The sequence below is a fragment of the Theropithecus gelada genome, chromosome 11 (assembly GCF_003255815.1).
Source record: "Theropithecus gelada isolate Dixy chromosome 11, Tgel_1.0, whole genome shotgun sequence".
Classification (NCBI taxonomy): domain Eukaryota; kingdom Metazoa; phylum Chordata; class Mammalia; order Primates; family Cercopithecidae; genus Theropithecus; species Theropithecus gelada.
In genome coordinates, this window is record NC_037679.1 from 116,005,285 (window position 1) to 116,020,377 (window position 15,093).

The following is a 15,093-nucleotide window of genomic DNA, read 5'->3' on the forward strand; positions in this document are numbered from 1 at the left end:
GCTGTCTGCAGCGGCGCAGGGAAATTAGAGCGCGCACTTCAACAGTGAGGATCCTGGTACTATGGACGGAGCCCAGGGAGACCGGGTGAGCAAGCTGGACGCGGAGCCACAGGCTCCCCAGGGCGTCCGCGGAGAGACAACTGGAAATAGGGGGTGCCGATAATCCCAAGATGAAAACTCTGAGTGTGACTACACAAAATGAAGTTTACCTGGGGATTTAAAAAGACTATTACAATTCATTAAGGTCATTTACAATGATGTTTAAAAATCACGCTTATTGTAGAAACTTTGGAAGATGTGAAAGTGTACAGGGGAAATCAAGGAGCCCCCCACAGATACACCTGTGCACATACACCCATAAAACTACTGAAAACATTTTTGTAATGTTTTAACAAACACAGGCGGTATGGTGCATTGATTAAGAGTGTGGACTAGGAAGGCAGCCTGCTTGATATCACATCCTGCTAGTTAGTTCAGTGACTGAATAAATCGCATAAATCCCCTGTGTATCAGCTTCTTCTTCTGTTTAATGGGACAATAAAGGTAAATAATTTAAATAAATATAGAATAATTTTTAAAATAATTTAAATGGCTATATAATATTCCATTGAAAGGCTATACCATAAATTCATTTTCCCATTGTTTGACATGTATTTGCCCAATTTTACTAATATCTGTGATCATATGATGACCTTTTTTCACAAACTCTTTTTCTTTCTAACAAGTAATTTTTTAAGATAAATTATCTGAAAAATAATTACAGGACCAAAAGTGGTAGATATTTTTAAGGCTGTCAATACAGAATGCAAAATCACCCGTGTATAAAGTTCGTATTAAGTTCCACAAATTGTATGAGATGATCAATTACACTTACACTCAAACCAGCGTTGAATATTGCTATTTTTTATTTAAAAAAAAATATTTTGACCAGACGCAGTGGCTCACGCCTGTAATCCCAGCACTTTGGGAGGCCGAGGCAGGCGGATCACGAGGTCAAGAGATCGAGACCATCCTGGCTAACACGGTGAAACCCCGTCTCTACTAAAAATACAAAAAATTAGCCGGGTGTGGTGGCGGGCGCCTGTCGCTCCAGCTACTCGGGAGGCTGAGGCAGGAGAATGGCGTGAACCCGGGAGGCGGAGCTTGCAGTGAGCTGAGATCGCGCCACTGCATTCCTGGGAGACAGCGAGACTCCGTTTCTAAAAAAAAAAAAAAAAAAAAAAAAAAAATTTAACTTGACAGGTAATATTCAATTCTGTTATTCACGTTCAACGTTTCCCCAGTGTTGATAAATCTTTGTATCCTCTCTTTTGGGGCAGTTTGTTCACATACTTGTGTATCTCATGGGTCTTAATGAAGTTTATCATTTGTGTAAATGTTTAATAATAGGATACTAATCAAATGTTTAATAAGAGGGTACTAGTCCTGCTTCATATATGACACGTTTCTCCCAATTTGTCATATTTTTTAAAAATGATAGTGCTGCTGCATTTCAAAAAAGTAAGAAAAAAGTTTTCATGTGTTCTGCAAAGATTTATTAGAGCACATACCATGTGCTAGACATAGAAGCTAGTGATGAGTCAGATCTGTAGGGTTTATTGCACTTCGTTGAACTTTCTTCTAAGGGAAATTTTATGTAGCAAATTTGCTGCTTGTTGCCATTGCAATGTATTACAATGCTTTAGTTAATAAATATTTCCCTTCATTTATGTTTGTTTAAAGGCTTTAGTAAAAATTTGATTTTGGAATTTATTTTCACACACACCAGGTGATGAAAATCTGCATTAATACTTTATTTGTTACAACAGCACCATTTACTGAATAATCTTCGTCTTCTGCATTTTGGTGTAATACCACCTTTGTCATATACACATAATTAGTTCATAATAAGATCTGTTTCTGGGCTACCTGTTCTGTTCAATTGATCTGTGTTTCAATTTTTTATTATATTACTATGATTAGACCAATTTGATTATTAGAGATTAAATTATATTTTAACCCTGATAGTGCCAGTCCCCTTTTCACTCTTTTCTAAATTTTCAAAACTCCTCTCTTTTGGGGATTTTATTGGAATTTCATTAAATCTGGAAGTAATTTATAAAGAACATATTTTTAGTACTTTGTCTATTCACTCAGAAATGTAGTTTCCCATTTATTTGTCTTCCTTTTATCTCAATATTAAATTTATACAGGTCTGTGCATATTTTATAAAGATTGATCATACAAATTTCATATTTTGTTTTAATATTTTGTACTGCTATTAAGGATGTACTATTTATTTTGTCCAAAAAAATGTATATTTATCTTATATCCAGACACTTTATTAAGACTTCTCAGTAATCCTAGAGCTATTTCACCCTGCTACCTTGACTTTCCAGAAATATGATTTCATCTGCAAATAGTGGTACTTTTCCTTCCCTTTTTCAAATACTTACAGCTTGGATTTTATCTCTACTTTTGGATTTTATCTCTACTGTTTGGATTTTATCTCTACTTTTCATAAACTAAATTCCAGAAGTGTTAAATAATACAAGAAGATAAATCATTGTTTCTTTCAGAAATATATACAATATATTTTCAAATCAACATTGTAAGTATAATTTTCATAAAATAAACAGTATCCATGATACATATAAAATCCAAAGTCTTTTGAAGTAACCATGATCCCAAAAAGATATAAGTATTTCTGTCTCCTGAGGGAGTTCTCTTGTGCCTTTAACTAGTCAGTCTATCTATCTCTCACTTAGGGTAACAAGTGATCTGAAGTCTATCACTAGAGATTAGTCCACAAATGTCATATAAAAGGAGTCATACAGTACATACTCCCTTTTGTCTGGCTTCTTTAGGTAAGCATAATATTTTTGACATTCATCCACGTTGTTGTATATATCAATAGTTTATTCCTTTTATTGCTGAGAAGAATTTCACTGTATGAATATGCAGTTTGTTTATTCATTAACCTATATGTATACGTTTGGGTTATTTCCAGTTTTTGGCAGTGATGAATGAAGTTTCGGTGAACAGTTTTGTAAACATAAGTTTTTTCCCCCCCTCGGGTAAATATTAAGCAGTGGATTTGCTGAGTCATATGGTAATTACACATTTAACTTTACAGAAATTACCAAAATGTTCTTCAAAGTGATTGAAATATTTTACATTCCCTCCAGAAAAGTATGGCAGTTCCAGTTGCTTCAAAATCCTGCCAATATTTAGTATTATCTTGTTTTTCTAAATTTTAGCCCTTATATTGCATGTGGACTGGTTCTTGATTGTGGTTTTAATTTGCATCTACCTTATAATGAATGACTTTGAACACATATTTTCATGGTGTTATTGGTCATTTACATATTTTTCATGGTAGGCGTAACTGCAAGGTGGCTCCCACAACATTTGATCCTGGTGTTACTCCCATCATTACATTAAGCACAAAAGGAATTTTGCAGAAGTAATTAGGGTTAGTAACTGAGTTTATGACTTTAAAATAGGCATATTAGGGGTGACATCAGCAAGACAACAAAGTAGGAGATGCCAGCCTTTATGTTTCCACAAAACACAACAAGTAGACAGCTATCCACAAACAAAAATAGACGTAGGAGGGCTCAAAAATCCAGTAAGGAAAAACACAGTGGATTAAAAAAAAAAAAATCACTTGGGAGATTGGCTTAGCAATTTCTACAGATGGCTATAAACAAAGATTAAACAAACAGGGATGAGGTATCTGTATCAGTCATATATTGGGTCCCATCATGATCCACAGTGGCCTACCCTCTAAAGGACCTTGGTAGTCTTAGCCACTGAGGACCTCAACAACCCCCACAGCAGAAAACCCTGTAGTGTCTGTTGGCACTGACCCCATTGGCCTACTCTACAGAGGACATCAGCAGCTTTTGCCACTGAGTTAACCAATAGCCATCCCACCACAGATCTCCAGGAGAGGGAAACGTTGCTGCACACTGTCTAAAAGGATGTGCTTTTGTGTTGACCAGAGACCATGGCTGCCATCCCTACGCCCAACCCCATTCCTGCTCTGGAACCCAGAGCCACAATTTCTGTGCATAGACATGCACCTCGGACCCCAATTCTGTGAACACTCTGCACATGCCCACACTCCATACCTAGCTCTATGGCTGTTGCATACATACTTGTCTCTCAGGCAGTAGAGTCACTGCTGTTGAAGTATAGCCAGTGCCCTGGACACAGAGCCACTGTCCATCTGCATGTGTTCACACTGTAGACCCTGGCTGTATGGTCACTTGGCAGGCTCCTGCATCTCAAACACTGGAACTCCTGTCAATGTGGGCTAGCCAGAGCCCTGGACCCTGGAGCTGCTGTCTGTCCACAGTGCCTGCTCTCCAGACCCTATCTCTGTGACTACTCCACAGATGCCCACTTGTGCATCAGGCACCATTGTCACTGCCACTGTGAGGGTGACCATGTGCTGGGCTTGGCTCAAAAAGGGATTCCCTCAACCGTGACATCCGTGTGGGAGAAAAAGAGATCAAGAGGTTCCTAGCAGGCACCAAAGATCCCAACTGCTTTCATCACCACTGCAGACATGCATTGCCTTGGCCATTAAAGAATCCTGCAGTCTTTGCCAATGTTAACCTTAGCTAATGAAGCCATGTGGAGATTATAATACTGGGCCTTCACCAAAGCTGTAATTTCCACATTCCATCCAGTCAGTGCCTTCACACCAACCTGCAGGTGAATGTCTTTTCCCAGTGAAGCTAGTCTATAAAATCTAGAAGGAATAACTACTCCATCAATTGCTCAGATATTAATGCAAAACTGTAAGATACATGCAAAGTCAAGGAAACATACCATCAGAGGAACACAATTTTCCAGGAACTGACCTAAAAGAAATAGAGATCTATAAATTGCTGGGCAAAGAATTTAAAATAAATGTCTTAAGGAAGCTCAGTGAGTTCAAAGAGAACATAGATAACTCTGAAATAGGGAAAACATACAAGCCAGCAGCTCAACAGAGAGAAATCATAAAAAAGAACTTCTGGAGCTAAAGAATGCAATGAATAAAATGAAAAATGCAATAGAGAGCATCAACAGCAGGCTTAATCAAGTAGACCAAAAATCTGTGAACTGTAAGACAAGTAATTTGAAATTATCTAGTCATTCTAAGTGATGTAGCTCAGGAATGAAAAACCACACATCATATGTTCTCACTCATAAGTGGGAACTAAGCCATGAGGATCTAAAGGCATAAGAATGACATAGTGGACTTTGAGAACTCAGGGGGAAAGAGTGGGAGGAGTGTGAAGGATAAAAGATTACAAACTGGTTGCAGTGTATCATGCTCCAGTGATGGGTACACCAAAATCTCACAAATCACCACTAAAGAGCTTACTATTGTAACCAAGCACCACCTGTTCCCTAATAATCTATGGAAATAATAATAAAAAAAAAATAAACATTGCAGAATCTCAATCCTTGAACAAAAGCTCTTTGGCATGTCCTTACACTTTCTTTTCTTTATTAACCTCAACTTTATTCACATTGGAAATCATTGTATGTTATCTACTGGACCTATTTTTAATAGTCTTTCTTATTATATGAGCAATTTATGAATACATTCTCCTTTTAAAAGATTACATTAGTTTTACATAATTGAAAAAATATGAAATTATCCAGTCAGAGAAAGAAATAGAAAAAAATGAAAAGTGAAGAAAGTCTATGTGAATGATTGGACACCATCAAGCAAAATAATATTTGCATTAAACAATATTTGCATTATACAGTTTGAAGGAGAAAAGAGAAAAATGGACCAGAAGCTAATTTAACGATATAATGGCTGAAAACTTCCAAAATCTGGAAGGAGGCATGAACATCCTGAAATAAACCTGAAATTCCCCACACAGATTAAAGCTAAAGAGAACTTTACCAAGACATGTTATAGTAATACTGCAAAAAAATCAAATAGTAAGAATTTTGAAAACTCCAAGAGAAAAAAAGAAAGCTTATCTCATACAAGGAACTTCCATAACACTATCAACAGATTTCTCACTGGAAACCTTGCAGGCCAGGAGAGAGCAGAATAATATATTCAAAGTGCTGAAATTTACAAAACTGGCAACCAAAAATACTTTACCTAGAAAAGCTGATCTTCAAAATGAAGGAGAGAGAAAGACTTTCCAGACAAAGTAAAGCTAAGGGAGTTCATCATCACCAGACATGCTTTAAAATAAATGCTAAAGGAAATTCCTCAAGCTGAAATGAAAAGAGACTAATTAGTAACATGAAAATATATGAATATCTAAAACTCACTAGTAAAGGAAAGCATATAATGGAATTTAGAATACTCTAATACTCTAATGGTGGTGTGTAAATCACTTAACTCTAGTATAAAGGTTAAAAGACAAAAATATTTAAAAATAATTAAATGTTAAAAATTTACTGAGTATACAATATAAAATATATTATGATATCAAAACACAAATTGTTGTGAGAGTAAAAAGGTAGAGGTTTTTCTAAGCAATTGCACTTAGGTTGTTGTCAGCTTAAAATAGACTGTTATAACTACAAGATGTTTTATGTAAGCCTCATGGTAACTACCAAGCAAAAACCTATAGTAGACTCACAAAAGATAAAGAGGAAAAAAAAGAGCATACCACTACAGAAAACTATCAAATCTCAAAGAAAGACATCAAGAAAAATTAAAAAAAAAAAACTATAAAACAGAAAGCAATGAGTTGACAATAGTTAAGTTTTCATATAGCAATAATTAGTTTACATGTAAATTGATTAAATTCTTTGATACACACTTCAATCAATGGCTAAACAGATGTTTTAAAGGGCCCGACTATTTGCTGCCTGTGAAATACTTCAGTTTTCAGGACACATACAGGCTGAAAACGAAGGGATGAAAAATATATTGCACGTAAACGAAAACTAAAATAGGGCAGGGATGGGTAGTTATACTTTAATCGCACAAAATAGACTTTACCTCAAAAATGAAATGAGAAAAAATATAATTATGTTACAATAAGGGGGTCACATAACAACTGTAAATATATAGGTTTCCAACATTAGAATATGTAAGTATATTAAGCACATATTAACCCAACTAAAAGAAGAAATAAACAGCAATGTAACAACCATAAGGAATTTTAACACCCCACTTTCAGCAATAGATAGATAATTCAGACAGAAAATCAATAAACACTGGAATTGACATATTAGTCCAAACGGATCTAACACGCATGTACAGAACACTCCATCCAACAATAATAGAATACAAATTCTTCTCAAGTGCACACAGAATATTCCCTAGGATGGATTATATGTTAGGTCACAAAACATGCTTTATATGTTTAAGAAGATTGAAATCATACCAACTATCTTTTCCAACCACCATGGTATAAAATTAGAAATGAATAACAGGAGGAATCTTGAAAAAGTCACAAATATGTGGAAACTAAAGAACATACTCCCGAACAATTGATGTATGAAAGAAGAAATCCAAAGAGAAATACTTTTAAATCTTGAGACCTGTGGAAATGGAAACACAGCCTCCCAAAACTTATGGGATGCAGCAAAACCAGTACAGGGGGAATTTGATAACAATAAATGCCTACATTAAGAAAAATGAAAGATCTCAAATAAAAAAGCCCTAATGTTACACCTCAATGAACTAGAAAAAGAAAAAACTAAGCCCACAATTAGTAGAAGGGAGAAAATAACAATGCTCAGAGTTGAAATACATAAAATAGAGACAAGAAAAACAAAAGACCAATAAAATGAAGAGCTGATTTTTTGAAAAGATAAACAAAATTTAAAATCCTTAGCTATACTAAGAAAAAAGAGAGAAGACTCAAAAATGAAAGAGAAGACATTATAGCTGATGTGAAAGAAATACAAAGGATCATAACAGATTACTATGAAAAATTACATGTCAATAAATTAGATAACCCCCAAAAGAAGGATAAATTCCTAGAAACACAAACCCTACCAAAATTGAATCATGAAGAAATAGAAAATCTGAGGAGGCCTAAAATTAGTCAGGAGATTGAATCAGTAATCAAAAATCTCCCAACAACGGAAAGTCAGTACCAGATGGTTTCACAAAGGAATTCTGCCAAACATTTAAAGAAAAATTAATACTAATTATTCTCAAATGCTTCCAAAAAATTGAAGAGAATGGAACACTTCCAAACTTATTTTATGAGGCTAGAATTTCCATGATACTAAAGCCAGACAAGACAACACAAGTAAAGAAAATACCAGCCAATATTCCTGCTGAACATAGATGTAAAATTCTCAACAAAATAGTAGCAAACCAAATCCAACAGCACATTAAAAGGATCATACACCATGATCAAGTGTGATTTATCCCAGGGATGATTCAACATATGCAATAAATGTGATAAACCATATTAACAGAATGAAGGGCAAAAATCATATAATCATTTCAATAGATACAAAATGTTTTCAAAATATTCAATATATTTTATAATAAAAATTCTAAATAAATTTGATATTTAAAAGGAATATCCCTCAACATAGTAAATGTCATATGTGGCCAGTCCATGGCTAATATCGTATTCATCATGAAAAGCTGGAAAGCACTTCCTTTAAAGTCAGGAAGAAGACAAGGGTGACCACTCTCATCACTCTATTCAGCATACTACTAAAAGTCTTAGCCAGAATAATTAGGCAAGAAAAAGAAATTTTAAAAACATTCAAATTGGAAATGAAGCAGTATAATTTACAGATGACATGAACTTTTATGTGGAAAACTCTAAAAGTTGCACCAAAAAACCTGTTAAAACAAATAAACAAGTTCATAAAGTTGCAGGATATAAAATCAACATACAAAAATCAGTCGTGGCCAATGCCCTAACAACAACCTAAAAGAGGAATGATGAAAGCAACCCAATTTCGGTAACATTAAAAAACAATAAAATACTCAGGAATAAATTTAACTAAGAACCAAAAGATTTGAAATGAAAACTGTAAGACATTGATGAAAGAAACTGAAAACATACATTTGCAGCAACATAGATGGAAATGAAGATTAATATGTTAGCTACAATAAGCCAGGCACAGAAAGAGAAATATAGTATGTTCTCATTCATATATGGAAACTAAAAAAGTTGATCTCATGTAGACAGAAAATAAAATAATGGTAGCCAGAGGCTGGGAAGCAGGTGGGAGTTGCCAGGGGAGAATTAAGAGAGGTTGGTTAATGACCACAAAAATACAGTTAGATAGAATGAGTTCTAGTGTTCAATAGCACAGTAGAGTGACCATAGTTAACTATAATTTATTGTGTATTTCAAAATAAATAAAAGATAAGATTTTAAATATTCCCAACACAGAGAAATGGCAAATATTTGAGGTGATAGATTATCCTAATCACATTTGAATACTACATATTGTGTGCATGTATCAAAATGTCACATGTACCCCCAAAATATGACTATTATTATGTATCAATTTTTAAAAGCAAGAAGAATTGAAGATACATATAAACAAAAAGTCATCCTGTGTTCATGGATTGGAGGAATAAATACTGTTAAAATGTACATACTACCCAAAGCAAACTACAGATTCAATGTAATCCTGATTAAAATTCCAATGGCATTTTTTCACAGAAATGGAAAAAAATCCTAAAATTCATGGGGAATCACAATAAGACCCTAAATAGCCAATGCAATATTGAGAAACAAGAACAAAGCTGGAGACATCACAAGTCTTGATTTCAAAATATATTGCAAAGCTACAGTAATCAAAACAGTAAGGCACTGGCATAAAGACAGACACAAAGACCAGTGAAACAGAAGAGAGAACCCAGAAACAAACCCACACATATATAGTCAACTGATCTTCAACAAAGGTGTCAGTATCACATAATGAGGAAAGAATAGTCATTTCAACAAATGGTATTGAGAAACTGGATATTCACAAACAAAAAGAATGACATTAGACTCCTATCATACATCATACATAAAAATAAACACAAATTTATTAAAAACTAAATGTCATATCTGAACCTATAAAAATCTTCAAAAAAACTATAAGGGAAAATCTTCTTGACATTGATCTCGGTGATGATTCCTTAGATTTAACATCAAAAGCACGGGCAACTAAACCAAAAATAAACAAATGGGACCACATGAAACTAAAAAGCTTCTGCACAGAAAAAAGGAAACAACAAAATGAAAAGGCAAACTACAGAATAGGAGAAAATATTTGCAAACCATATATATGATAAGGGGTTAATATCTAAAATGTATAAGGAACTCATACAGCTCAATATCATTTAAAAAAACACAATTAATCCAAGGACTAGAATAGACATTTTGCCAAAGAAGGCATACACATGGCCAATAGGTACATGAAAATGTGGTGAACATTACTAATCATCAGAAAATGCAAATGAAAACCTCCATGAAATATCACCTCACATCCGTTAGGGTGGCTATTATCAAAATGATAAGGTCAGTATTGATAAGGATGTAGGGAAAAGGGAACACTCAAGGATAACATATCTGTACTCCCATGTTCTTTATGATATTATTCACAATGATCAAGCTATGGAAACAATCTATTGATGAATAAATGGATAAATAAAACATAAACATATATTATATACATTATATATGTATATACATACATTTCATATACATATAGAATGAAATATTATTCAGACATAAAAAGGAAGAAAATCTTGCCGTTCATGACAACAACATGGGTGGATCTGGATGGCATGATGCTAAGTAAAATAATCCAGTCAGAGAAAGAAACTTTTGTGTGGAATCTAAAAAGAACAAGAAAAGTTCAAACTCATAGAAAGTGGAAGTAGAATGGTGGTTGCCAAGGGTTAGGGAGCAGGGTAGGTGGGGAGAAGTTGGCCAGATGGTACAAACGTGCAGTTATAAGATGAGTATGTTCTGAGTATCTAATATTCTGAGTATCTAATGTACAATATAACTAGAGCTAATAATACTGCATTGTATACTTGAAATTTGCTGAAAGTATAGACTAAGTGTTCTCACATTTTAAAAAAGCAGTTATGTGAGGTGATCCATGCATTAATTAACTTGAGTGTGATAATCATTTTGCAATGTATATTGAATCACCATGTCGTACAGTTTAAATATATAAAATTTTATTTGTCAGTTATACTTTGATAAAGCTGAAAAAAGAAAAAAGTAGGCAGATTATCCAGGCTTAATTTAATCACATAAACCCTTTTAAAATCAGAGTTTTCTCAGGCTGGTGGTAGAAGAGAAATTCAGACAGAGCTGAAGAATTACAAGTATTTGATGTGAGGGAGGTTCTCTGTTCCTTAGATGAAGAGGGCCATGGGTCAAGGATCTAAGGGTGGCCTCAAGACCTGCACATAGTCCCCAGTCAACAAGTAGCAATGAAATGAGGACTTCATTCCTTACAGCCATGAGAAGTGAAATTCTTCCAACAACCTGAATGAACCTAAAAGTGAATTCTCCAGATAAAAATTGGACCCTCCTAATAAGATCCCAGCCTGGTCAACACCTTGATTTTTGCTGGAGAGACTCTAAGCAAAACACGCCATCAAGCCCACCTGGACCAAGAGGACTATGAGACAATAAATGGGCATTGTTAGAAGTCACTTAAGTTTGTGGCAGTATGTTACATAGCAATAGAAAACTAATGTACTTCTTCTGTAAAGCATCTGTTCACACTTTTGCTCATCTTGTTTTAACTGGGTTATCGTTTTATTATTGAATTGTAACTTTTTAAATATATCTATATATTTAATTTTAATTTTTAATATTTGTGAGTACATAGTAGGTGTATATCTTTATGGGGTACATGAGATGTTTTTATATGAGCATACAATGCATACTAATCACATCATGGAAAATCCATCCCCTTAAGCATTGATCCTTTGTGTGACAAACAAAACAACTATATTCTTAGTCATTTGTAAATATACAATTAAACTATTATTGACTACAGTCATCCCATTGTGCTATCAAATACTAGGTCTTATTCATTCTTTCTATTGCTTTTAAAAAAATGTACTATGCATATGTTATTTGACAGCTATATGTATTGAAAACATTTGTTGCCCATTGGTGGCTTGCTCTTTCATTTCCTTAATGGTGTTTTTAAGGAATATTTTAATTTTGATCAATTCAAATTAGCAATGTTTATTTGTTTATTTAATAGTATAATGCATTGACTTTCCTGCCTGAGAAATTTTTGTCTAGCCTAAAATCATAAATATATTCTCCTAAATTTGTTTTTAGGAACTATATGGTCACAGCTTTTGTGTTGGTTCTGTGTTCTAGTTTTGGTTTACTTCTGTGTAAGGTATAAGGTAAGCATTGAGGCTCATTTTCTCTTTTTTTAATGTGTGGACAAAATTCATTTTTAAAAAAGCAATCTGTTCCCCCATTGAATTACCTCGGCATCTTTGTTGAAAATAACTTGACCGTACATGTAAATCTCTTGAACTTTCTATTCTATACCATTTATCCATGGCTATTCTTTTGCCTATACCATTCTGCTTTATACTGTAGATTTTTAGTAAATTTTGAAATAATGTAGAATAAGTTCTCCAAATTTATTCTTCATTTTCAAGATTACTTGAGTTATTCAATGCACCTTTCATTTCCATATAAATTTTGAAATTAATTGGCTTGTCAATTTCTACAAAATTCCACTAATATTTTGATTATGATTGTGTTGAATCTGTAGATCAATTTAGGGAGATTTACATCTTAACAACCATGAGTCTTCCAATCCATGAATACAACATGTCACTCTATTCAGCTAGGTCTTCCTTTATCTCTCAGCTATGTTTTGAACTGTGTTCAGTGTATATATCCTGTATATACCATAGCTCACTAAATCTATCTCAAAATATTTTGTGATTTCGATGGTACTATAAATGGTATTTTTAAATATAATTTTCCAATTGTTCATTATTAGTATGGAAATATCTTTGTATCCTGCAACATTGCTAACTTAACTTATAAATTCTAGTACTGTTGTAGATTCCTTAAGATTTTCTGTGTTCATGATGGTATCATCTACAAATAAAGACAGCTTTGCTTTTTTCCATCAGTATTTGTTTCTTGTCTTATTACACTAGGTATCACCTCCAGTATGATGTTGAATACGAATAATGAGAGTGGACATCATTGGCTTGGTCTCAGTATGAGAGGTAAAAGGATTCAGTCTTTCACTATTAAATATGATATTATGGTTAGGATTTTTATAGATTACTTTTGTCATATCAGGGACATTTCCCATTATTCATAGTTTGCTGAGTTTATTATGAATTGTTGTTGAATTTTATTAAAATTTTATCAAACATTTTTCTGCATATATTGTGATGATCATAAGCTCTTTCTCCTTTATTCTAATAGGCCAAAATGAATTGTTTGATTGTTGAGTATTAAATCAACCTTGAATTCCAGGGATAAGTTTTCCCTGGTCATGATACCATCTATATATTCCTGAATTCAATTTACTTATATCTTATTTATAATTTCTTCATCTATCTTCATGAAGGTCTCCTCTCCTCTCCTCTCCTCTCCTCTCCTCTCCTTTCCTTTCTTTTTTGTGGTTTAGGGCTTGTTTTTTGTTTGTTTATCAGCAATGTCTTCATTCAATTTTGATATTAGGATTCTGCTAGTCTCATAAAATAAATCTGGAGGTATTCCCTCCTCATCTGTTTTCTGAAATAATTTTGTTTAATTATTATTTTTTCCTTAAATTTTTGGTAGAATTAAAAGTTGAGATCATGTGAGCTTGGAATTTTCCTTGTAAAATGGCTATTAATGTCTTTACTAGACATGACGGTACTCAGATTTTCTATTTCTTCTTCTGTCAGTTTAGATAACCTGTGACTTTTAAGGAATTTGTACATTTATTCTAATTTATTGAATGCCATGGCATAAAGTTGTTCATACTATTTCTTTAGTATCCTTTTGATGTATATAGAATTTTTATTGATATCCCTTCTTTCATTCCTAATATTGCTAAGTTATAGCTTCAATCTTTTTTATTGATCAGTTTAGCTAAAGATTTAACCATTTTATTTAGCTTTAAAAATACTTTTTGTTTCATTGACTTTATATTTACCACTTTCATTTGAAATTTTTTCTTTGGCTCATTGGTTATTTAGAAATGTTTGTTTTAATTGCTATGTATTTGGAGATTATCCATATATCATTTTAAAACATTTATTTAGCTAAGGTTTGTTTAGGTAAAATTTGTATGCAATAAAATCTAATATTTTTAGGGTAGCAGTTTTTTAAGTTTTGGCAAATGTATACTGTCATGTAACTACCACCATAATCAAGATATAGAATCTTTTCATCACCAGCCAGTGTTGGGGAAGGAAGCTCAACAAGTCTCTCTAGCAGGAAGAAGAGCATGTGCCAAAGCACAGAAGCTGAAAGAATCTTGCATGCTTAGAGAACTTTGAGTAGTTTAATGTGGCATAAACAAAGATAGAGTGAGCTATTAATAGAAAGATTGCTAGAGTGAGCTATTAATAGAAAGATTGCTAGAAGATTGTGATGGGCATATATTTCAAGCTAACAATGTGGAATTTCTTCTCAGGTTTTCTAAGCAAGTGTGAGCTGCTATGATCAGTTCCCTGCCTTTAAAAGATCACTTTTCATTCAATGTGGAAGATGAATTGGTGGAGATAAGAATGGAGACAAGGATACAAAACAGAAAGCGTGTACAGTAGTCCAGGTGAGAGATGGTGAGTGCCTAAATTGTCACAGTCACAGCAGGACAGGGAACTAGATTATTATGGAAGCGTAACTATACTAAATAGTTCCTTAATTGCCAAATGCTGCAGCGTCTTTTGGCCTGGCTTCTCTCTATCACTTTGATACTCTTGGTTAACTCTTCCTTTTTAAAAGCTTTGCTTCCTTTAGTTTGAACACATCAATTTTTCTTCTCTTGTCATAGTTTGCCTCTTTTCAATTTCTTTCAGTGACTCATCTTTCAGTACTTATTCCTAAATGTTGGTTCCATTCTACACTCTTTTTTTCCTTTTTTTGAGACAGGGTCTCACTCTGTCACTCAGACTGGAGTGCCGAGGCATGATCTCAGCTCACTGCAATC